General features: G+C 43.8%; 1 protein-coding gene and 1 long non-coding RNA gene across 2 annotated transcripts in view; both read left to right on the top strand.

Moving 5' to 3' along the window:
• PTPRT (protein tyrosine phosphatase, receptor type T) overlaps positions 1 to 23,056 on the top strand; it is a 587,995-nt gene that overhangs the window by 335,796 nt on the left and 229,143 nt on the right. The window lies entirely within an intron of this gene.
• LOC109313213 lies at positions 5,312 to 22,094 on the top strand. The gene is made up of 3 exons (XR_002101991.1): positions 5,312 to 5,493; positions 6,161 to 6,162; positions 22,081 to 22,094. It is a non-coding gene; the product is annotated as an uncharacterized LOC109313213 (long non-coding RNA).

The raw sequence follows: 23,056 nt of genomic DNA, 5'->3' as shown, positions 1-23,056 counted from the left end.
TTGATGCCTGAAGCTAGTTGGAGTTCAGTTGCAGCCTTGGCTTTCCTGGTTTGGTCCCTGCAGGACCGGACCAGCGCGGAGTAATCCTCCTTGTGTGTGAATGTAGGGTGGAAGAGTGTGTGTGTGTAAGAGGGTGGATATGGGGATGGTGGGGGGTATGAGGGGAAGGTTGTGGCATGTGTGCAGAGGGAATGTTACACACTTCTGCCACTCCTGGTCCCAGCACATTGGCATGGGCCCCAGGTTCCTGTTTGCCACCACTTCCCCTTCCTGTCTACCACTGCTGCCCTTCTCCTGCCACTTCCCCACCCCCACCACTCACTGCTCCAGCACCACATCCCAGCTGCACAGCTGAAACTGCAGGACGCAGCAGGAACTAGGCCCGCCCAGGCAGCACTGTACAGAGCCAGCCAAGAATCACGGGGGCGAGGCCAGCTCCTGCTGATCCCTGCAGCCCAGTGCTGCAGTCAAGAACTACATGGTGCCAGAGCGGTGGGTAGTGAACAGGAAAGCATAGAAAGGGCAATGGCAGGAAGTGGGGGAGTGACAGTGAGCAGGAGCAGAAAGCGTGGGCCAGCAGGGGCTCTATGGAGCCGGGCTAGGCTGTGCCAGCAGAGAGAGGCGGGAGCCAGCCCAGCTCCATAGTGCCTCTGCCTGTACTGGCCATGGTGCATGGGCCCTGCACTCATGCCCAGCTGTCCTTGTGCTCTCATGTACCTTCTCACTGCTACTCCCCCCCCTTCTGCCATTGCCATTTCCCTTCTTTTCCACCTGCTGCTACTGCTGCTCCTCCCCACCTCCCCACCCACTGCTTTGGTACCACATGATTCCTGGCTGCAATCCGTGGTCCTCCCCTGCCTCCCCCCACCCCTTCTTATTAAAATATCCCTTTTGGGGTGAGGAAGGCAGGAACACCTCAGGGTCTCAGGCCAGAAGCCTCTGCTAGGCAAATGCTTCTGGCTGAGGGGATGGGATGGTAGGTTGGAGGGGATGGGCTAGGCAGGTGCGGCTGCTGGGTCCTTCTGCCAGCTCCCCCTGGGTCCTACTGCCCCTGGCTCCTGTCATCTTTGACAGGCAGCCAGGGGCAGATATATATTAATTTTCTAAATTTTATAGGGGCCCTGTGGGCCAGTTTTTCTCACCCCTGCCATTGTCTCTGAGGACCCTGACACATTTTCAAATTAAAGCTGGAGAGAAAACAGCTGTAACATTGTTATACATCTTCAAGCACTAACTTTGTAGCTGTTTGGGTTTTTTATAGCTGGATGGACATTTTAGTGGTATGATAATTTACATGTGTGGCTAGTCTAAATTTATTGTGTGTTTAACCAGTTAATAATGTAATGATTACTTTGCACAGGTTGCCGCTCTAAACTTATTGCATGATTAACAAGTTAATTGTATACTAGATGTAACTTATGACAGGGCCCTAATCTTTACATACAGTTGCTTGCATTGCAAGCTGGCAGTCGTTTGTTTTTTCCTGTTCTGAAATCCAATGTAGATCATAGAAGTCCTTGGCATAACTTTCAGCACCACATGTAGGTTAGTTCATTCCTGAATGCTCTAGGAAGGCATATCTCTTCCTTTTGTGTTGCTTAAGTAATGCAAAGGGGCAGGGCCAAGGTTTAGACTCTGATTTTTTGGTATGCAGCTATATACCTAACTTGTTTTAAACATGGACAGCTTCCAAATTCTGAATAATTACCTCCTCATTTGAACAATTTACCTCTGAGAATGTAAATTTAATACTTCTCACTTTTCAGAACTCCCTCAAGGTTAAAAGAAAGGAAAAACATGTAAATGTATATGCTTAGAGGAATTTACTAAAGAAAATAGAAAAAGGGGGTAATAGCATATGCCATATGGGCTTGTTTAGGTATAGAACAGAGATGGCTTTTAATTTCATGTCTGTATGAAATAGAAAAGTAAGATGAGATCTTAAATTTCATTCAAGAAAATATTTTTCCCCTCTTTCTTTGGGAATGTAACCTTGAAAATATGAACTGGTGTTAATGTAAACCTACTACTAAAGTTGGAAAGAACAATGGCTGGTCTCTAGTTCTGCAGGATAGTAGAAGTTTTAAAGTGCATGTATACATTTTTTATGTTGAATGAATTTGTAATGCTTAGGATGTATCCAGTACAGTTTACAGTTCTCTGCCCTCTTCATGATCTCTAACTTTCTTGTATGAAACCTCATGTCTTTACCTCTGAGTGGTATCCTGGTTGGTTTGCACGGTGTCCCAGCCACCTTCCCCACAGATCATTCTGTATTCGGCTATCTGTGGTTCCCGTCCTGGAATTTGTAACCACTAGATTTCAATGGCCATTGTAGTTTTCTTAAAATGAACTATTTGGAGGAAAAAAGACTTAAAACATCAAAGGGCTTACAAAGGCATTTCTGATTTTCCCAGAGTACTACTGATATTGGTAATGGCAATCGGTTCGGTTCTTTAGATGCACCAACGGATTGCAAAATCTTAGCTACAGCTTTGCTTCAGCTTGTATCCCTCCTTCTATATGAGAGGAAATTGACTATGAATTTGGTTTCACAAAAAAGAAGAGGCTTTGACTTTTGTTCCAAAAATAAACAAACCCCCCCACAAAACTGAAACTTTTTGAAATTGTGATGGAGACAGTCACCCCAGGGTAGATAGGAGCCCTCTGGGTCAGGAGTTCATAGAATAATAGGGTTGAATGGAACTGGGATATGTGACATTTAGATTTAAGCCCACCTGATATGAAGCAGGTTTTTGGACTAGGGCATTCTGTGTTGTGTTTCTTGATGAACAACTCTCTCGTGTTGCTTTCTGTGGACCTAAACAGTTTTTCTAATGAAAGTTTTGTTGAGATTCATGGGTTTCTCTGAAATGTTTTGGTTCTGATGAATGCATGCACACACCCACCCACCCAATTGGTTGTAGTGTAGCCTTTTTAAAACAAAGATTTTAGTGTTCTGGGTCATTAGGCCTCCTCATTTACTAATCTTTGTCTTCAGTTTTGGTATGTGAAAACCAATGCATCATTGACCCTCCTATGGAACATCTTCTTAACTCAGTAGATACATCCAATAAACTTCTGGACAATTCTCAGACAAGCATAAAGAGCATATGGAATTCATAGATTTAAAGCCCACTTAAAAAGCATCACAGTACCATGCTTTAAAAAAAAAAATCTCAGCTTGTCCCTGTGCAGTTTGACACATATGTATGGACAGGAAAGGTTTACCTTTTCTGTTCTGTTTCACAGTGGAAGAGAACAAAAAATTAGTGAATGAAAACAAGTGGCAAAGGATGGCAAACTTTCTGAGCAGTCTGACTTCACCTGAGTTCTGACCAGTAGACCACCTGCTTTCTTATAGGGCTGTGCAAAGCTTCAATCCCTGATTTAATTCAGTGGAGATTTGACCTGTTTCGGTGGCTGAATCTCCAAATCCAAATTGAATCAGAGTACCTTTTAATCTCTCTGAATCGAATTGGAACCCTCCAAATCAATTTGGATAGATTCGGTGATTCAGACATAGATACAACTTTAAATGTTTTTTCTACATACCTCTAGGTAGCAGGCGGCTCGTGAATGCTGATGTTGGGGTGCATGGAGTATGCCACAGAAGCACAGGGGGTTCCCCAGAACAGTCAGCAGCAGATCCAGAAGTGGACCAGAAGCACTTCTGGTCCACTTTCAGGTCCACTAGGCAGCACACAGGGGCCCTGCCATGCCTCCCCCTAGCTCTGTGACTGGTACCTCCTGGGTCTGGGGAGGTGGGGGGGGGGCACCCAGGGTCCCCCCAAGGCTGATCGCCGAGCCAGGTTCCAGTCCACTTTGGGTTTGCTGCTGAGCATGTAGAAGCCCCACCACTGCATTCCTGCGGGATGCTCCATGCGCCCCAGCATCACAGTATTCACAAGCTGCGCTGGTACCTCAAGATATGTAGAAAAAACACTTAAAGCTGTGTCTACGTCCAAATTGCTGATTCTCTGAATCAGCATCGAATCTTCAGATTCAGCTGAATTGAATTGAAGACAGTGATCCAAATCCATGAATCAAATCACTGTCCCCGATTCAGGCCAAATCAGAATAGAATAGGGCCCACTTCACACACCCCTACTTTCTTATCCTAGGTCTCCTTGGGAAGTATTGCCAGTGGTTTTAAACATGGTGGTTTTGAATATGAAAAACTAAAAACTAGTTTAAGGCCACTAGGATCTTATATATTGCAGCTTAAACAAGATAAGTAGTCTGTCTTCCAGAGTGTTAACACAGACTTCATTTTGATCATCTGTAGTCACCTGCCATGTAGAAAAAGAAGTTGAATTGATACAATGAAAGGCAATACATGAAAGTACTTCCTCTTTCTAATTACCTACCATATCAATCAAGTCTATAACTATAGCAGTTATACCAGATGCCTCTCAGACAAACTAAAGCAGATTGTTGAGAGCTCGGTGTTGCAGTGAGGTTAATGCACTAAGGTTTTCACATCTGTAAACCTAATTTTAGAAGCAACTTGTGTCAAAAAGAAATTGAATTTGGTGGCTTCAACTCAGTGTTTGGTGAAAGTTTGTATATATGTAGCCAAATTTGTTTCATTTCCTATGACTTGAAAGATTTATTTGGGGTAAAAAATTGGACTAAAGTAAGCAGTAATGTTGTAAAACAAATTAAAAATGATTTGACAAAACTGTGATGATAGACACATTTTCTCCTGGCTCCAAACCAAATTGTAGCAGGATCTAGCCAGTACTATTATCCTCTCACTATCTTGACCTCCAAATTAATGTTTTTAAAGTCCATTACAAAATCTCATGTGGATAAAGATAATAAATTTTACAACAGTCCTTATTTTTGCTTCCTTGGAAGCTGGTTAGTGTAACTTGCAAATTTAATTATTTTTTGAGAAGACAGGTGACCTATAGTTGAGAGAATTCAAATATAAATAACTGAAAAGTGCAAATGATGCGAAGTAAATTCCTTTTAATTTTTAAAGAGATAGTTTGGTGCTTAATCATAGCCTCTGGGCACAGCTCATTGAAAAGACTTTACCAATCTCAGTCTCTTTTCTGGCTGACTGGCTGTACAGAGATACTTAAATACCTCTAGGGTGGCAGTGCATCATAACAATGACTTCGTCTTTTAAGTCACGTCACTTTTTGAGTCTCTGTGGAGATGCACACAGAGTTCCCCTTCCTGATAGTGACTCAACACATTTGACAGCTGTACCAATAGAGAAGTCATGGTGAATTCCAGCTGTTCCTCTTCCTCTATGGTCTTCAAAAAAGTGAGAAAACCCATGTATATATTGTCACAGTGTGGGGTCCTGCAAGACGGCCATGGTCTCCAAGACCCCCTTCCCATGCCAACTTGGCCCAAAGGGCACCCTCAATTCTCACCTGCCATGTCTTTGATGGTAAAATATATAATAGGGAAGCTGCCTTAAGCCCTTTTGGACATGGTTTGCTGTACACTCTGACCCCGTGGATTCCCAGACCCGTGGTAGGTACTGCTCCAAGCTAGATGGCACAACAGGTATTTTGGGGCACCCTAGCCTTATGGGCTATGTGTGGCTCCAGCCATCCCTTTACCATGCCCCAAGCCTCGCAGATGGAACAGACGTTGTTCAGTCTGGGCCTTGTTATTATTTGGCCCCCTTGTCCTCCCTGGGCCCTCCATGGCCTTGCAAAGTGCTGCGCCCTCTCTGTCACTAGAGTCAGTGAACCCCCACCCAATGCTGCACCCTCTCTGGCAGTGGGGTCCCCATGCTGCCGTGGACCCCCTATGAGGCTTCCTCCATCACCTAATAGCCTCACCCAAGCCACCGGTGTTATACAGTAGTAAATCAAACACAAGCCCCTGGGCTGTAACATAAATGCAAGCCACCTGGCTATAACATCATTCAAACCCTACCATCTCACCACAGTATCAGGAGCTGCTCGTGTAGTCAGGCCTCTCCCCTTTGCTTGCTCAGGGAGAGCTCCTTCCCCCTTGGCTGCCAGCAGGGAGCTGCCAGCCTGGCCTTAGCCTTGGGGTTTAAATGTGAGCCAGGCCCTGCCCCTTCCGGTCAGCTGACTGCTGGCAGGTGTGGGTCACTAGCTAACTCTGGTTGCCATGGCAACCAGCAGCTGGGGTGCCTCACTCACTGCTAGGGTTCTTTCCTTAGCAGTTTTCCCTCTTTAAAAGGAGCAGGGCACCTAAGTGCTCTACAACATATATGTGTGTGTATATGTATCTATATAAAAATCACAAGCAGAAATAGTAGACAAGATTAGATGTGTAAAACAGAGTGGGGTAGAAGAGCATTTCCGTCAGTAACTCTCAAGTGTGGAAGTCTATATCAGGAAACATTAAAATAATCCAGGGTCCTCTGTGGAGATGCAGCATTTTGATGCAACCCATTTAAATGAAACAGAATTTTAGGTATAGTCATCTCACCTTGTTCCCGAGAGCGATTAAGTAGCAATTGAACTCTATACTTCCTAATCACATTGTTCAATGCTTTTATTACCACAGTGATTGATGTCTTTGCATTATTCAAGACAGTGGTTCTCAGCTTTTTCAGTCTCAAGCTCCCCCTTGTTAGACTGAAAATACCCCTCAGAAAATACTTGGTTTTAGTCTTCACTCGTTTCTTGGGTGTGGAAAAATAATTACAGCAATTCTTTTCTTGCAAATAACTGAAAGAAAAAAAACCCCAAAGTTGAGCTGGGTGTTTTTGACTTTATGGATTCTTAATTGAAATCTCTGAATTTGTCTTGTAAATCATGTGTAAGTGTATGCACCTGCTTAGCACTGCTAATATTTTTCAGTCACCTTATGGCACCATTAGAAGAATCCCAGGTTGGTGTGGTATCCTGGTTGAGAATAAGTAATCCAAGATGTACAGAAGTGTTTGATGTCAAATTTAGTATGGACACTTGCAACCTATCAGTTTTGTGCCTATAATCTTAAAATCTCATACTACACCTGGTGTACTACCATAATTCCATCAGCTGTAGAAAAAGCTGGAGTGCTGTTGTAAGCAGGATTCAGGCATGTTTATCAGTGGTGCCTTGATCTACTGCGAGCAGATTCAACTGACCATTGGTGAAAACACTAAGGGCCAATTTAATGTACAGCGTCTGCTGTTCTGACCATGGTATTAGTAGGAGGCTGCTGACAATGAGAGAGAGTCTTTAATAATATTTATTACTGACATATTATTAAAGACTCTCTCTCACTGTCAGCAGCCTCCTACTAATACTAGTAATACTAATAAAGCAACAACTTTAATTCTCAGAGGTGCTGCTTTTAATAAAGTGTCTACAGGTAGCATATGTAACTCACAGGTTTCCTGTGTCTGAGACAAACTGTATGTCTTGACATAAATCAGTCCAGTACTGGTTTGTGCAGCATCTAGCTGTTTTCTATACCATTGCCCTGGCGTGCTTTGGCTTAGCCTTGTAACTTTCTGTTGGATTCTAGTTGTGTTTCAGGTAGACTGTGCTCTTAGCTTCAGTAAGTGGTAGTATCTCTCCCAAATATGCCTCAAACCAGTCTTTGACAATTTATTTTCCCCAAATACTTCTGTTGCTGTTTCCTGGACTACTACTCTCAGTCCATTCCAAGTTCCTTCAGCGTTTGCAGTTATTGCTTTCATAGACAGAACTAGCTCAAAGATCCTTTGAAAGTTGAGGCACTTCCTTTGGACTTGTGTGCTGTGTATGTTAATTCTTGACTGATTCTTATGCTTGGCTCTATGTAGCTTTTTTGGTATTACTTTCACTTTTGTGACAGACCACTCTCTTATTGTCAGCATTTGCAATGTGATAAGTATAGGTGTGTAATACACTCGATATGTCTTTCCTCCTGGTGATTGTGAGGTGTAATTGATGTCAGTGGCCAGATCATGAGTCTCCATACTTTTGACACTTTTTGCCTGCAAAGTAGATGTTACTGATACACAGGTGGTTTAAGGTGCAGAGTTCAAGATGATGTTGGCCATTTCATTCATTTTCTTCATGTCATGATGTCCCGGGCAAGTTGGCCAAAAGTCATGATCTGTGCCTACTTGAGCATTTAAGTCTCCTAGAAGGAGAAGCCTCGCATTTTATGGTAGTTCCTCAATGACTTGGTGCAGAGTATCAAAGAAGTTATCTTTATCATCTGAATTTGCCTGTAAAGTTGGTACATAGGTGCTAATGATGTTAACAAAAATGTCAGTTAACTGTAGTTGGAGTGAGATGGTACGATCTGACATTTCAGTGATGTTTTCGATAGTTTTTCCCAACCTGTTACAAACTGTGAATCTGACCCCAGGAAAGTTAGTATCTTGTGTACTCCTGCCTTTCCAGAAAAAGGGTGTAGTTGGTCTCATGAATGGAGCCTGAGTTGACCAATCTTGTCTCCTACAAAGCTGCAATGTCAGTGGTAAGTTTTTGCAGCTCTCAATCAGTGTGATCTTTCAGACATTGTCCATCATCTGTAAATTCTCATTCATGCCAGGACTTATGGTCCTAACATTCCAGCTTCCCAGACAGAAGTATTTAAGGTTTCTTATCTTATTGCCTGGTACTTGATTTGCCATCTTTTTTTTTTTTTTTACTTTTGGTCTAGCCCCACGCACCAAATGAGGCAGGCAGACCATGGCAGGTCAGTACCTTACTGGCTAGGGGCTACCCAGCTTAAAGTGGGCAGTAGCTGACCAGTGGAACTCAATTGGTTCCTCCCACTGACAAAGGTGCGAGGTGCTCTACATGGTGCTCTATTCTATGCCAACTGAGTTGAATTCATAACCCATTATTGCCCCCTTACACCTTGTGCACATGCAAGTAGTGAAGATGAAGTATCCTCTCCATTCAGTTTTGGCTTCAGTAGCCTGGACAGTTGATAAAGAGATGCTTCAGTGCCCATGTATCATTTGGCCTAGCTGGTTGATCCCAAAGAAAAAGAAGAATCCAGTACATTTGGAGCCAGTCTGGCTGCAGGAGCTGCTCATATGGAGATCTTTAATCCATCCACCTTTTGGGGTTCCACTCCTAGACTGGTTGTCAGCCAAGGCTGGAGAGCCCCATCCACCCTACCATAACATCCACCTTTTGGTGCCATTTCCTCCACAAGGGGTAAGGACTAGTACCCGCCTCTGGGTTGCTCCTCCACCTGAAGCCATTGGCACCGTAGAGGTTGCTAAGCTATTTCCCATTGCCCAGCTGTCAGCATTGATAGCTGCAGGTAGTATCAGCTACTGTCATAATGGTAGCAGACCTGGCCTGGTTTGATGTGAAGCTTGAAGAAAGCTCTTGGCCCAACTGTCGTTAAAGTCACACTCCCCTTTAGGTCTTGAGATGTTAAAATAAAAATCACTGACAAGAACAAGTAAATGTCATGGTGGGTTGAACATTACTTATAGCGTTACTCCCATGAAATAGACATCTCAGAAGAGGCACCAGATCAACTTCTAACTCTAAGTGTACTAGCACAGCAGGCAAAAAAAACTACAGCTGAATAACTTAGAAAGGTCATAGACTTTGTGGAACATAACATAACATAGCAAGTGGAAAAACACCAGGGGAGGATGGCATCCCAGCTGAGGTTCTCAAGTGCAGAAAGGCTAGCCTGCTACCACATCTTCATCAGCTTCTAGTACTTCTAGAAGGAAGGTCAAGTACCCCAGGACATGCGTGATGCTAACATTATCACTCTTTACAAGGACAAGAAAGACAAGGGTGACTGCAACAACTATAGGGGCATCTCTCTCCTCAGCATGATGGGCAAGGCTTTGCCAGAGTCATCTTGAAATGCTTGCAACAACTTATTGACCATGTCTACCCAGAATCACGATGTGGATTCAGAGCAGGGAGATCAACAGTGAACATAATATTCTCCTTATGCCAATGGCAAGAAAAATGCAGAGAACAAAATAAGCCACTCTATGCATCATTTATCAAAACCTTCAACACTGTCAGCAGAGCAGGTTTGTTTAAGGTCCTGGTAAAGATTGGATGCCCCCCAACATTACCGAGTGCATATTCACAGAAGTTTAGGGCTGGAAGGGAACTCAGGAAATCATCATATCTAGTCCCCCTGCTATGGGCAGGAAAGACTGCTGGGGTCAAATAACACCAGCAAGGTGTGCATCCAGTCTTCTTTTGAAGATCTCCATGGTAGGTGCATGCACCACCCCTGCTGGGAGTCTATTCCAGAGTTTGGTCACATAAACCATGAAGAAGTTCTTCTTTATACCCAGCCTGAAACCTTCTAAGAGTTTATGACCATTGTTCCTGGTTTTCCCCTGTAGTGCTGTGGTGAATAGTTGTTCACCTAGCCCCTGAAGCTCATCCCTGATGTATTTGTAAGCTGCCACCAAATCCCCTTGAAGTCTTCTCTTTTCTAGGCTGAACAGTCCCATATCTGTCAGCCTTTCCTCATATGGCTTTCTCTTCAGACCTCTTGTCATACAAGCGGCTCTTCTCTGGATTCTGTCAAGCTTTTCCACATCCTTCTTGAAGTGTGGTGCCCAGAACTGGATGCAGTACTCAAGCTGCAGCCTCACCAATGCCAAGTAGAGTGAGAGAATAACTTCCTTAGATTTGCTTGAGATGCATCAGTTGATGCATACCAGCATATTGTTTGCTCTGCTAACTGTAGCATCACACTGGTGGCTCATATTCATTTTATGGTCATTTATGACCCCCAGGTCCCTTTCAGGCATGGTGCTGGCTAGTGTAGCACCACCGAGCCTCTAATTTTGTTGCAGATTCCTCCCCAGATAGAGCACTTCATACTTCTCACTGTTGAACAGCACCTGGTTCTGGTCTGGTCCGCTCATTTAACTAATCTGTCTAGGTCCATGTGTATTGCCAATCTACCCTGATGTGTGGCAGCACCTCCCCACAGCTTAGTGTCATCAGCAACATTTGCCAGTATACTTTTCACCCCCATATCCAGATCATTGATGAAGATGTTGAAAAGCACTGGTCCAAGTACTGAACCCTGAGGGCCCCATTGCCTACCTTTCACCAGGTTGACACAGATCCGACAGTACGATATGTGCCTTCTTTGAAAACATGCAGGCCACAGTTCAGTTTGATGGATCAACCTCTGACAGGTTTGAGATGAAGAAAGGAGTTAAGCAGAGTTGTGTTCTAGCACCCACACTTTTTGGGATCTTCCTTTCTATGCTGCTGCACTATGCTTTTGATGGCTAGAAGGAAGGCATATACCTTCAAACAAGATCAGATGTCAAACTCTACAATCTCTGACATCTCAAGGCCAAGACAAAAGTGAAGCACATACTCACTGGGGGGCTCCTTTGTACTGATGATGTTGCACTCACTGCACATGCTTTCAGGATGCTTGCCCTGATCATCAGCATCAAGAAGACTGTGGTCCTAGGACAAGGTGCTCACCAGTCAAGATCTGTCAACCTTTACAACACATCTCTTGAGGCAGTGGACAAGTTCTGCTACCTTGGATCCACAGTTAGTGATATCCTATCACTGGATGAAGAGCTAAATGTGCACATTGGAAAAGTAGCTACCACTTTCAATAAGCTCACCAAATGAGTCTGGAACAATACAAAACTCGCAATCAAAACTTAGCTGCTTGTGTACAAAGCCTGCGTCTTTATGTACAGCAGTGAGACATGGTCAGCATATGCATACCAAGAAAAGAAGGTGAACAGCTTCCACCTACACTGTCTATGGTACATCTTTGACATCAAGTGTCAAGACAGAATTGCCAATGCAGAAGTCATTGCCAAAGCCAACCTGCCAGCCATCACTATGATACTCATACAGAGGTGCCTATGCTGGCTTGGCCATCTTTTCAGGTTGGAAGATGGGTGTGTCCTGAAGGACATCCTGTGTGGGAAAATTGCAGATGAACAGAGAAGAGTAAGGTGCCTGAAATTGCTCTTCAAAAACATCTGCAACCAGGATATGAAAGCTTTTGGAATCAACCCAAACCTTTGGGAGGCCATAGCAGGAGACTGGACAAAATGGTGCTCCTTTCTCAATCATGGAGTCCAACATCATGACATAAAATGGTCACTTGAATTACACAGGAAATGTGACCAAAGGAAACAGCCTGTCAGTACAGTAGCCCCTAATGCCAGGTATATCTATGACCACTGTGGCAGGACCTGCAAGTATAACATTGATCTTTACAGCCACAAGAGAAAATACACCACCAGTCAGTAGCATAGCTGCAATATCCACCACCACTTGTTGATGAACAGATGCCATAATAGGAAGCACCATTTCTGAATATAGCACCACTGTATCATCAATAAGAGCAGTGAGACTTGTTGATGTGCTAACAAATTTTCAGCTATCTAGAGACTTCACAACTGTTACGTTGTGTCTGTGGGGATTCACCTGTACCAAAACAACAACCAAAACTCCCGCCTATTTAAGGCACAGAAACAGCTGGTTTCTTAATTTGAATCAGTCAAGTTACCTGTGTCAAGTGAGGGTGTTATGCTTTGTGAGTGTGTGTCAGGATTGGCTATTTTAGTAATGGGTTAAACAAGGACTTGTATAAGATGGCTTAGATAGGAATGATCCTATCTCTGGCAGGGGGTTTGGAATAGATGACCTCCAGAGGTTCCTTCCTATGAGTTTCCTTTCCTATGATTCTGTGAACTCAAGGTCAGTGTAACTTCTGGCAACTGGGCCAACTGCAAAAGTTCATGTAAGATGCTTTGGCTTATACTATCCTGTGCTCCCTTATTCACCCTTAGAGCCATTCTTCTGATGTTTGTTTTACTTCCTGAATCCATCACTATCTGATATTTGACCTATGGTATTTTAAGGCCTGTATTTTCTTGCCTCTTTCATTAAAATTACTATTCCTAAGCAGTCAGTATTGCTCCAGATAAACAAGCTGAGAAATCTACAAGCTGTCCATTTTAAAAGATGATTATTTCCCCACATCAGACCTTTCTAATTATTCATACAGTTTCCTGAAAGCTAGGCATCCATATTCCACAAATTGCCATTACAGCCTGTGCACACAGATTTCACATGACAATTGAGTTAAAATTCAGTAGCACAATCTTCAGCAAGCAATTTGTTTGGCAGTCAAAATCACTAAGTTCATAATGACTATGTATAAGTCTAAAGAGCTTACACAAAATGAAAGGACCCTAATGAGCTTCTTTGACTATGCAAGTCTCCACTGATTGACATTTATCCTTCACACTGTTCTTGGAGTTTGGTATTAGACATTGAATAAAATGCAGCTAAAGCTTTGCTTTTAAGAATGATTAAAAAATAGATTTGAGAATTCATTGTTTCACTAGGTACAGCCACAGCTGGATTCTCAAAGAACCCCACAAATCCCCAAATCAGAGTTTATTCCCAGGGTTCTGTAAGCTCCCATTCAAGGGAACTTGGATAGCCCAGGGAACTGGAAATGCAGTAAACAAGATGCTAGAGAGATTAGTACACAAGTCAGGTGGAAAGTTAAACAAATTTCATAATATCGTAGAAATATTAGGGAAGCAGAGTGATGGAAGAATGATCCAAGCAGAAGTAATTAATGCATTGAACATGTGATGAAATAGTAATGTGGCAGTATGTATGTCTACTAGGGCTCTGTGAAGCTTCCAGTGCTGATTCAATTTGGAGAAGATTCAGTCTGATTTGGTGGCCGAATCTCCAAATCTGAATCGAATCAAGGGACCAATAAAAATGTCTGAATCGATTCAAAGCTCTCCAAATTGATTCGGAGAGCTTCAGTGATTCAGGCAGTCCCGGCCTGCTGCAGCAGGGAGTTGGACCCAGACTTGGAGCAGATAAATAAGGGGCAAGAGAGGTGGGGGCTGCAGGAGGGGAGAGGGGACCATGGGGATGGGGGACCTGCCAGGCCCCATCCCCTGCCTACTCCCCCAGCTCCCAGTGCTTTAAAACAAAGCCACATCTTATTGACCGCTGCCCAGCAGGCAGATGATCCCCACTGCCCCACACTGCATGGGGACTCTGTCATGAGCCCCCTGCTATCCCATCCCCCTCCCCCATGCCTCCCTGCCTGCCCCAGCTCTGGCTTTTTAAGGAAAAAACCCCCATCTCACCGGCTTCTGCAGCAGCCTTGGGGCTTCTGGGGGCTCGAGACAGAGCCCTTTATGCGGTGTGGGGTAGTGGGGGCAGTGGGGATTCCCCCCCCACTGAGCAGGAACAGGCGAATACAGAGTTTTTTGGGGGGGGTTCTTAAAGGGCCAGAGTTCAGGTGGGCGGAGCAGCCATGGGGGGGAGTCTGGGAGAGCAGGGAGGGATCAGGGGGCTCCTAGCAGAGCCCTTCATGCAGCATAGGGTAGTGGGGCACAATGGAGATCACCCCTTAACTGGCAGCAGCTGGTGAGTGGGGGCTTTTTTTTCTCTAAAGAGCCGGGGGCTGGGGTGGGTGGGGCAGCCATTGCTGGAGTGGGAGATTGGGCGGGGGATGGGACCTGCATGATTCAGAGATTTGCTGATTTGGCAGCAGCCAAATCTCCAAATCAGATTTGGCCTAATCGATTCGGGACAATGATTCAAATCACCAAATCAAATCACTGTCCCCAGAATCAGCTGAATACAAATCCGAAGCAAATAGTAGGCACTTCGCACAGGGCTAATGTCTACACATTAAGCCATAGGAGAGGCATAGATGGGTATGTTAGTTTCATCAGAATAGGGCTTAAAAACACAGACCAATGCACATTTCTTGGTGCAGTTTGCAGAAGTTTTGTATAGTGATGGAAATAATGCTCGGAACAAGAACAGACAGATGTGCAGCTAGCCTGGAGTACTGTTCACACTGGCTAGTTATTACAGCACTTTGCCACTGGGCGGTGGGAAAGTTAAAGAACTTGTTTTTCTTTAGCAAACACTTACCCTAGGATGGAGGGCACTTGTATACGTAATGAAATTTCTGTTTTTATTGGTTTAATTGTCCTTTAATAGTGCTTTAATTGCATCACACATTACACCTGTGGCAGCATATCGTAGCTTAATTTCATCATGCTGTACACTTGCAATGGCATATTGTGCTGTAAATGGCTTTGTTACATAGCAAACTAAAAATGCATTCCAATGTATTTTAGTTTGCTACCTAACAAATTGAAGTCATCCATCCATCCCTGAGTCCTCCTGCTGGGCTTCCCTGCCAGGGGCAACTTGGATGTGCACCCCCTGAGCATAGCAGTGCACCCCCTGCATAAAGGCAGTCCATGATTGCCCGTGGCTGCTGCTGCAGCTGCCGGCAGTGCCTGTGGGTGGTTGCCGACTCCTGGTCGGTGCTTGCCATCCTCTCCTCACAGCCGCTGGTGGCATCTACAGGAGCTCTCCACTCACCGTCACTGTGCTCCTGCCACCGTGCTCCCGCCACTGCCAGCACAGCCGTGCTTCCACGCAGCTGCCAGGGGCACATGCTGTTCGTGGTCCCTGCTGCCTTCTCTGGCTGCCAGAACACCCAATTTACTCCTGGGGCAGCACAGAGAGGTGGCAGGGGCGTAGCTGGGAGTGCTGGTGGCTGGGATGTTGCACGGGGCACTGGGCTCCTGAGTGGGCTTGGGGAAGTCTTCTCTGGTGGCCAGCACACCCAGCCACCCTCCTGCCACCTTCTCACACTGCCCCAAGGTCAAGCAAGCCCATTCCCCAGTTGTTCTAAATAGCAGGAAGGCAGCAGGGACAGGGCACAGGTTGCTAGAAGCTCCAGTGGGGGCAGTGGGTGGCGGTGGAGAAGCGGTGAGGGGCCCAATCCTTTTTTTTTTTCCTGGCAGAGCCTGCCCACAGCTGGGCATGAGCTGCCAACAACGTCTAAGCTGCAGGGGCTCCTGGTCCTTCCCTCTGTGGCAGCAGCACACTCCCCCAAGGTTATCCGGGCCAACTGCTAGCGGATTGGGTGCTGGCTCTGAGTACCTTAGGGCCCACTGGCAGCTTGCCTCCCAGCTGTGAGCGGACTCTGTAAAAGAAAAAAAAAAAGGGATCGGGCTTTTTGCTGTTAACAGTGATGGAGCCCCTAAATTTCAATGGTGGATTTTTATTCATCAAAATTAAAAACCCACCATTTTAATTTAGGGCGAACTAGCCCCTGTCATGTATACAAGTGACTGGACAGACAAAACCTGAACTGGCGTGACATACACTGGTAGAGTTTTGCCTCTGAGTCTTTCAGACAATTCTCCACAGGACTGAATAAAGTTAGCCAAGTTTAGAGGTTAGTTTCTTACATTTTATGTTGATGTAATGCTGAATACACCGGTGTAAATATTTTGTCTGCCCATGTCAAAAAGTTCTATAATTGGGCTATCAAGTAGATAGGAGGTATACAGGCAAATGGAAGAGTCAGCTAGGTCAATATATATTCCAACTAGTGTTGTGGTAAATGAGAAGAATGATTGATGGCACTGATATGTTAGCTAGATTAGAAGACATTATAGAGATGGGCATGTGGTTTGATGCTCATGAAAGAGATGCTCTTACAGCTGTCTCTTGCACCTAGTTGTGAGTGACAGGCTTTAATAAAATTGCTTTAAGAGCTTTTCTCCACCCAGGTTAAAAGCAGTGTAGCTCTTAAGTAATTTCAGCAATCCCATTGTCATAGGATTGTACTTGTATACTCTGAGTTGAAGGTTCGGGTGTTTCATAATCAAACCAACTTGTTGCTCAGTGTGACCAAATGCCAAAAAAAAAAAAGGGTGTAGACAATGACAAGAAAAGGTTGTGCATGTGACTATGTACAAGAATGTTTCTTTTCTTCTAAATATGAGGCAGATCAATCAAGTATTAGTCGTTATGAATACATATACTGTTGTGGTTCACAAGGATGTTAGATATGATTCGGGGTCACTGATCTCTTCCGTTAAGAGATCTCCTATTTTATGCTATAGGCATTTACCTCAGCTACTTTTTCCAGTCATCCAAACTGCAAAAAATAGTGCATGCACACATGTGGACCCAGTTACATGTAAACACTCAAGCCCAAATAGGATACCCTAAAATAAGGAAGTTATGCAGCCATATGTCCTTTTTAGGCCTGTGGAGGTTCATTACAGACTGCAGCAATTTTGGCATCCAGTTTTGAATTTTTTTTTTTCATTCAGCATAGTGATCTTCTGGGAACAGTGATTGTGGACTTCCAGAGTGTATCTCTTGAGAACAAGGAGGGGAAGTCCCCAAAATCCTATGTGGTAAATATTCTTTATGGTAGTTGATGGATGAGGACAGGGATTGCTATAATGTGTTATAATCCTTGAGGCATTTAAAGATCATATGAATATAGATATATTTAGCTGCTCAGCTAGAAAAATGACTCTGAAGTTGGCAAAGTCCCTTCAATGAGCCATGGGGAATGGCAATGTCTAAGCAGCAAACTGTCTCTTTAAACATTATAAGGTATATTCTTTTCATCAGTAATGTTACATTGTCATCTTTGTGATTATGAATAGGGCTGTGCATAATTTTACCTGATGTTTCATTTCAAAGCTGTTTTGATGCGTTTCGAGCTCGAAACAGCGAAATTAAAAAAAAAAAAAAAAAAGCTTTTGAAACAGCTTTGAAATGAAACAAGGGAACTTGAAATATTTTGAGTTTTAAAGCCAGGCTTACTGGCTTTAGCGCCAGTCCCAGCCAGCATCAGCAGCTTCCTGTCATCTGGCAGGCAGATTGGGGGCTTGCCCACAGCCCTGGAAGGGCTGCATGGGCTATGCTGGTGCGGATGCGGGCCCTTGATCTGCCTGCCAGATGACAGACCAGTGCTGGGCACAGCCTGCACCCAGCACTGGGAAAATTGGTGCTGCTGCAGGCCCCAGCTCCTGTCAGCCAGCAGGCAGATCGGGGCCCACTGGCATTCCCAGGAGGACTACGAGAGCTGCGCTGGAGTCCTTGTGGGGGTGCATGCCCCCCCAACCTTTCTAGAATTCAATAAATCTCTCTATTAGGATGCCGGGAATAAATGTATAAGGGACTTTCACACAATTTCAGATCTTTAATAGGATATTGGGAGCCTAGTTTTTCTAATCCTAGTGGATTTGAGTTCATATTGCACTATAGAGGTTACAGATCCTTTTATTTGCTATGTAAAATTGCAGTCTGCTCTCTATCTTCAGTTACCAATTCACAATTTTAGGTTACTTTGCTCATTTTTTTTTTTTTTCAGCAGGAGAGGTTGTTACATGGAAACTGCTAATGAATTCAAGGGTCATGCATCTGGCTAATATTTGTGGGATGCACTATGTGGATTTATAGTAGAGTAGGAGTAGCTTTTTTATTTCTTTGAATTCCTGAAACCACAAACCCATTACAATAAAAAGCACAATTATTAGCATTATAGCCAAAGCTGGTGAATCCACCTTATGATTACATGTACTTCCTATTGTGTCTCTTACCCCTTCCAGCTTCCATTCCCAGGCTTTTCATCTAGCCAGTCTCAGTTTTCTGCTATTCCATCCCTTTTTTCAGCAGCCTATAACTTTCTGAAATATTTACCAAAGCTGAAATTTTCCAAATCAAGTCTTATAAAGAGGTGAGTTTTCCTGGGGGGGAAATGGTAGGGAAATGGTTTAATCTGTTATTATTGTTGTGGATGAAACATTTTCCCCTCCTTTAAAGAAAGTGGTGCTGGGGGGAAGGGGAAGGAGGGATGCAATACAACACTACATGGAAATAGCTTATTCCTAGAAATAGCACTCAGTGTGAAGTGATTGTGAATATTCCCATGAAAACTGATGACGTTTTTGGTTTCTCAGTTGCATTGTGTGCAGCATACTTACATGTGTGCCCTATGCTATGCACAGCTGGTGAGCAAAACTTAGCTAAGCATTAAGAGAACATAGTTAAGTGCTACAAACTCAGGAAATGATTGGTTTAAGATGGTATGTATGACTCTATTTCTATTCTGTCAACAATTTTCAACAATCATGTGCTCTTCCTCTAGTAGGATACAGTTCTTCAGCTGTTTACAGATGTAGAAGCTCATGTCTCGTATTATTCTGTTTGGATGTGAGTCCAGTCAATTAGATACAGAGTAGAAGTCTGTACCAAATTGAGTCAGAATGCCTTAATAATTCAGAGTAGCAGTGAAAATTTACATACATATATAATCTGTTTAAACTTGTGTCTATGTCAGCATTATAACTGAAGGCATCACCATTTGAATTATACCTTTAAAAGGTTGTACATATATGTGCAGATAAATTACTTTGGTAGTTAACTGCTGTATCTGCATAATTGCATCAAAGGAGAGCTGAAGTCCTGAAAATAAATTGTTTACTATATGATCACTGACTGTAAAGTTTAGTGAGCACTTGGGGTGCAGGTTGGTTAGGCACTGCCAATACTCTTGGACCCCTGCCAGTCAGGCTTTGAGCAAGAACTTTGAGAATAGATGGTGCTGGTGGCACTGATGGATGATCTTTTCTTGGCAAGTGACAAGGACTCTTAATCTTCACGTTTCTGGACCTCTTCTCGGCACTTCATGCTGTCAGCCGTGGAATCCTGCCATCGTGTCTCAGAGACATGGGTGGATTGAATGCGATGGATTTCATGGTGAAGTTTGAGAGGAACATTTAGTCATGATGAGCACCTGACCTTCCAGTTTAATATTCCTCACTTGCAGAATCCCACTGAGAATACCTCCTTTCACCCATCAAGTTTAATATATTATCTAGATGAATCTTTTATAATTCCTAGAATTGCCAGCACATATACAAAAGACACTTTTGTCTCACAGTGGGGGCCTAGTTCAATTTCTCAGGTGCTGCAAGAGAAGGCTAATTTGCATGTGCACAGTTATAGAGAACCTGACGCATCCTGCCTCTGTTCTGTTGAAACAAGATGGCACTCATTCTCCTATCACAAAGGCAATGTAAAATGAAGTGACAACACTGTAGTTAATGCAGTTGTATTGACATAAAAGCAGTGTGATCAAGACAAGAATCATCGTGCTCATTTATGTCCAGTTGCATGATTAATGGTGCTTGAATATAAAATTATTCCGATTGCTTTTGCATTTCTACATTCCAGTTAGCATGGATAACAATGAAAACTCAGTATAGTTGATGGCTTCTTTGTGCCTCCCCTCCCTCCCCCAGCCTACTGATAAACTTATGTACATATGCAGCTAGCTAGCTCTTTCTAAAGCTCCTGTCATTGCATTGTCACTGTCGTTACCTTTGCTAATAGATTAGTTATCCTGCCACGCTGCAATAATGGTTCTGATTGCAGTATAAGTAAGACTAAATGCGTAGCTTTGTACACCGCACAACTGACCAAAACAGTTGTGCTTAAAAACATCCATTAAAGCTAGAAAGATAAATTGCTGCTGTGATTTCTTAAGGCCATGTTTTTGAGTGCTGTCCTGAATAAGTCTAAATTTCTAAGAATTTAGGAATGGATAAGTTCTGTTGATATCACAATATTTAACTTCCTTCCATCATTTGTGTTGTTTCAAATTCTGCCGTATCCAGTAATATTGCAATCTGCAACTAGATTTTTATGAGGAAATAAATTAAAATGCCAAATTCTTAAAATCCGGCAACTTCTGGATAAACTAAACCATTGGACTCTAAGTGGTATAGAATAATTGTTCAGCAAGTGTTTGAGTAAACTTTCCAAGTATAAACGTACAATATTAATCCCAAATCCAGCTATCTCTGTTTTTTCTTTTTTGTAACTGTATTGGTTTCAGCAGATCCAGACCAAAGGCACATGCACACATTTTTGGGACCCAATACGTTCACGTGGCTTACTTTAAGCTGCATGATCATAGATTGGGTCCCTGCTTCTGCACATATTTGCTGGTGGTGGGACCCACACGAGGAATGCAATCTAAGTCTGAACAGGTAGAGGGGATAGGAAAAGTGCAGACCCGAGGCTGGCGTGAACAGCTGGACTTTTCCAGGGCTGTGGTCTTTGAGTGCCTATATACATATATTGAGGCTGCTCCAATGCATTGCAATTACTTGATTAATAGAGTCTCCTGAAGCAGGGTAATTACTACACTCCAGCAGCATTGCTGCACTGAAAAAATGGTGATGGGGGTGCTTTAAAACTGGTTGATGAGCTTCAGGTAAAGCACTCCACTGCCATTTTTGAGTGCGGGGATGCTGATACATGTGACCCTCCAGGTGCTTTAATTAGTGGCTCTCAAAGCCATTCTAATTAAAGTACCACCCCCCACCACCTCCTGGAGCACATGTCTAAATGCCCTAAATGTGTGTACATGTTTGGTTCGATCAGTTGTGGGTTTGCCTGATCTACATAGTGCACCTCCTTAGGTGACCTAAGTTACATCAGGCTGGCCATTTTTTTTTTTGCCTGATCTGAATTCCCCAAACATATACACACTTCAGCACTTAGATTGCCCTAACCATGTAGGTCAATCTAAGTGTAAAGTCTGCACATACCCCAAGTAAGAGAGACTTTTAGGCCCAGTGTCTACAACAAAACAAAATAAAAACTGGTATGGGGACTTTATTTTTATTGGGCTTGTTCGGCCAACATGAAAACTAAGACAGCATTTAAAAAATATTTCTGTATTCTAAAATTCAGGTTTGTTTAAACTCTATGGGTGACATCTGATCTATTAATTCAGAAAGGGATAAACATCTACTTTTTGCTTTCCAGTGATTCATTCCCCATGATGGAAAAAATACGGTTTTGGTGTATCCTTATGTCTTTTTCATGGTTGCTGTTTCTCTTTATTTCTGCCATAGGAAAGGAATTGATTTTTAATCCCTGTCTTCTGTATAACCTTCTCCAGCACTGATCTGTCTGTGCAGTTACGGTAATATAGATAAACCTATTTAACAGCTTCGTATTCAGACTGGGTAAAATTAATGCTCCTCCAAATGCCAAAATAAGAGTTGAATAATTTGAAAGAAAGCAACAAGTACACCTTTATAGCTCTTTTTCACCCAGTTATTTCCTTTTCATCCCTGAACATACTATATATTTTCTAAATTGATCAATTAAAAATTAAAAAGTGGTGACTTAATTCCTCAAATCAGTGTAATTAAATGAACTGTGTATAACCCAGGAACACCCAAGGGTGTGCCCGTTCTCAGTTGGAAGGGATAGATGAGGCAGGTGGCAGTGCTGTGAGAGGGATACTGGTGGTTTTGAGCATGGGTCCCTCTTTCCTCTATGGAGTCAACCCCATGCCAATGCTCTTAACTGTTTACAGTTTATTGAATTATAATATACATAAGCATAAAACTAAATATCATATACATATATTTACACAGTGAACATTAACCATAGACCAAGGTCAAACCCTAAATAACACTATTTACCCATTTCAATAAAACAATTTCAGCAGCATCAACACTATATGATATCACAATACAAAGTTTCAATTACAAAACATATGACGCAAACACAAACAATCTTAATATAATCTATTCCTTAATATAGTCCCTGACCCATGGCAAGAGATAGTCCTCATTCCAATGGGGTCCCTTGGGGGTGTCCAGGAAGCACCAGGGGCCCCTCCCCTTAGGGTCTTGACTAGGCAGGGGGGCGGCTCACATAGCCCCTTCTCTGGGTTAGCCCGCCCCAAATGTCTTTCCCCTGTGGGACCGAGGGCCCAATGACTCATGCTCCCTCAGGTGGCAGTGGTCAGGGCACAGCTCAATGGAGTCTCCTCTGCTGGAGCGCTTCTCCAGGTCTCTTCTGTGCCGCTGGGCTCCTCCCCACCCTGTGCCCTGCTCTGGGCACTGAGGGCTCAGCTCCTCTCAGCTGCTGCAGCACTGCTGCTGGCTTCTGGGTGCAGCACTACTATTTCCTCGCAGCCTGGCTCAGCACCAAGGGCTCTTTTAGCATAGGCCAGGCCCTTCAGGCTCCGTCCGTCCGTCCATTCTAATGCCGGGTGGCTAACCCAAGCAGCCTCCATTGCTCCCTGGCTCCCAAGGCTCAGGCCCATGCACTGTGGGACCTGGCCACTTGTGGGGAGATGGGGCTGCAGTGAGGTGGCTCAGGCCCCAAGGTCCTTGCTCTGTGTGCTGCCCCATGCACCATGTGGCCCGCTGGCCCTACTGGGGTCGCAGGCTCAAGTCACCGCTTGCGGCTCTCAAAGCTTGGGTTCTGTGCGCCAAATCATG

The sequence above is a fragment of the Crocodylus porosus genome, unplaced genomic scaffold, assembly GCF_001723895.1.
Source record: "Crocodylus porosus isolate Cpor-Errol unplaced genomic scaffold, CroPor_comp1, whole genome shotgun sequence".
Classification (NCBI taxonomy): Eukaryota; Metazoa; Chordata; order Crocodylia; family Crocodylidae; genus Crocodylus; species Crocodylus porosus.
The sequence above is the reverse complement of the archived record's forward strand: the minus strand, read 5'-3'. Positions and strand labels throughout refer to the sequence as shown.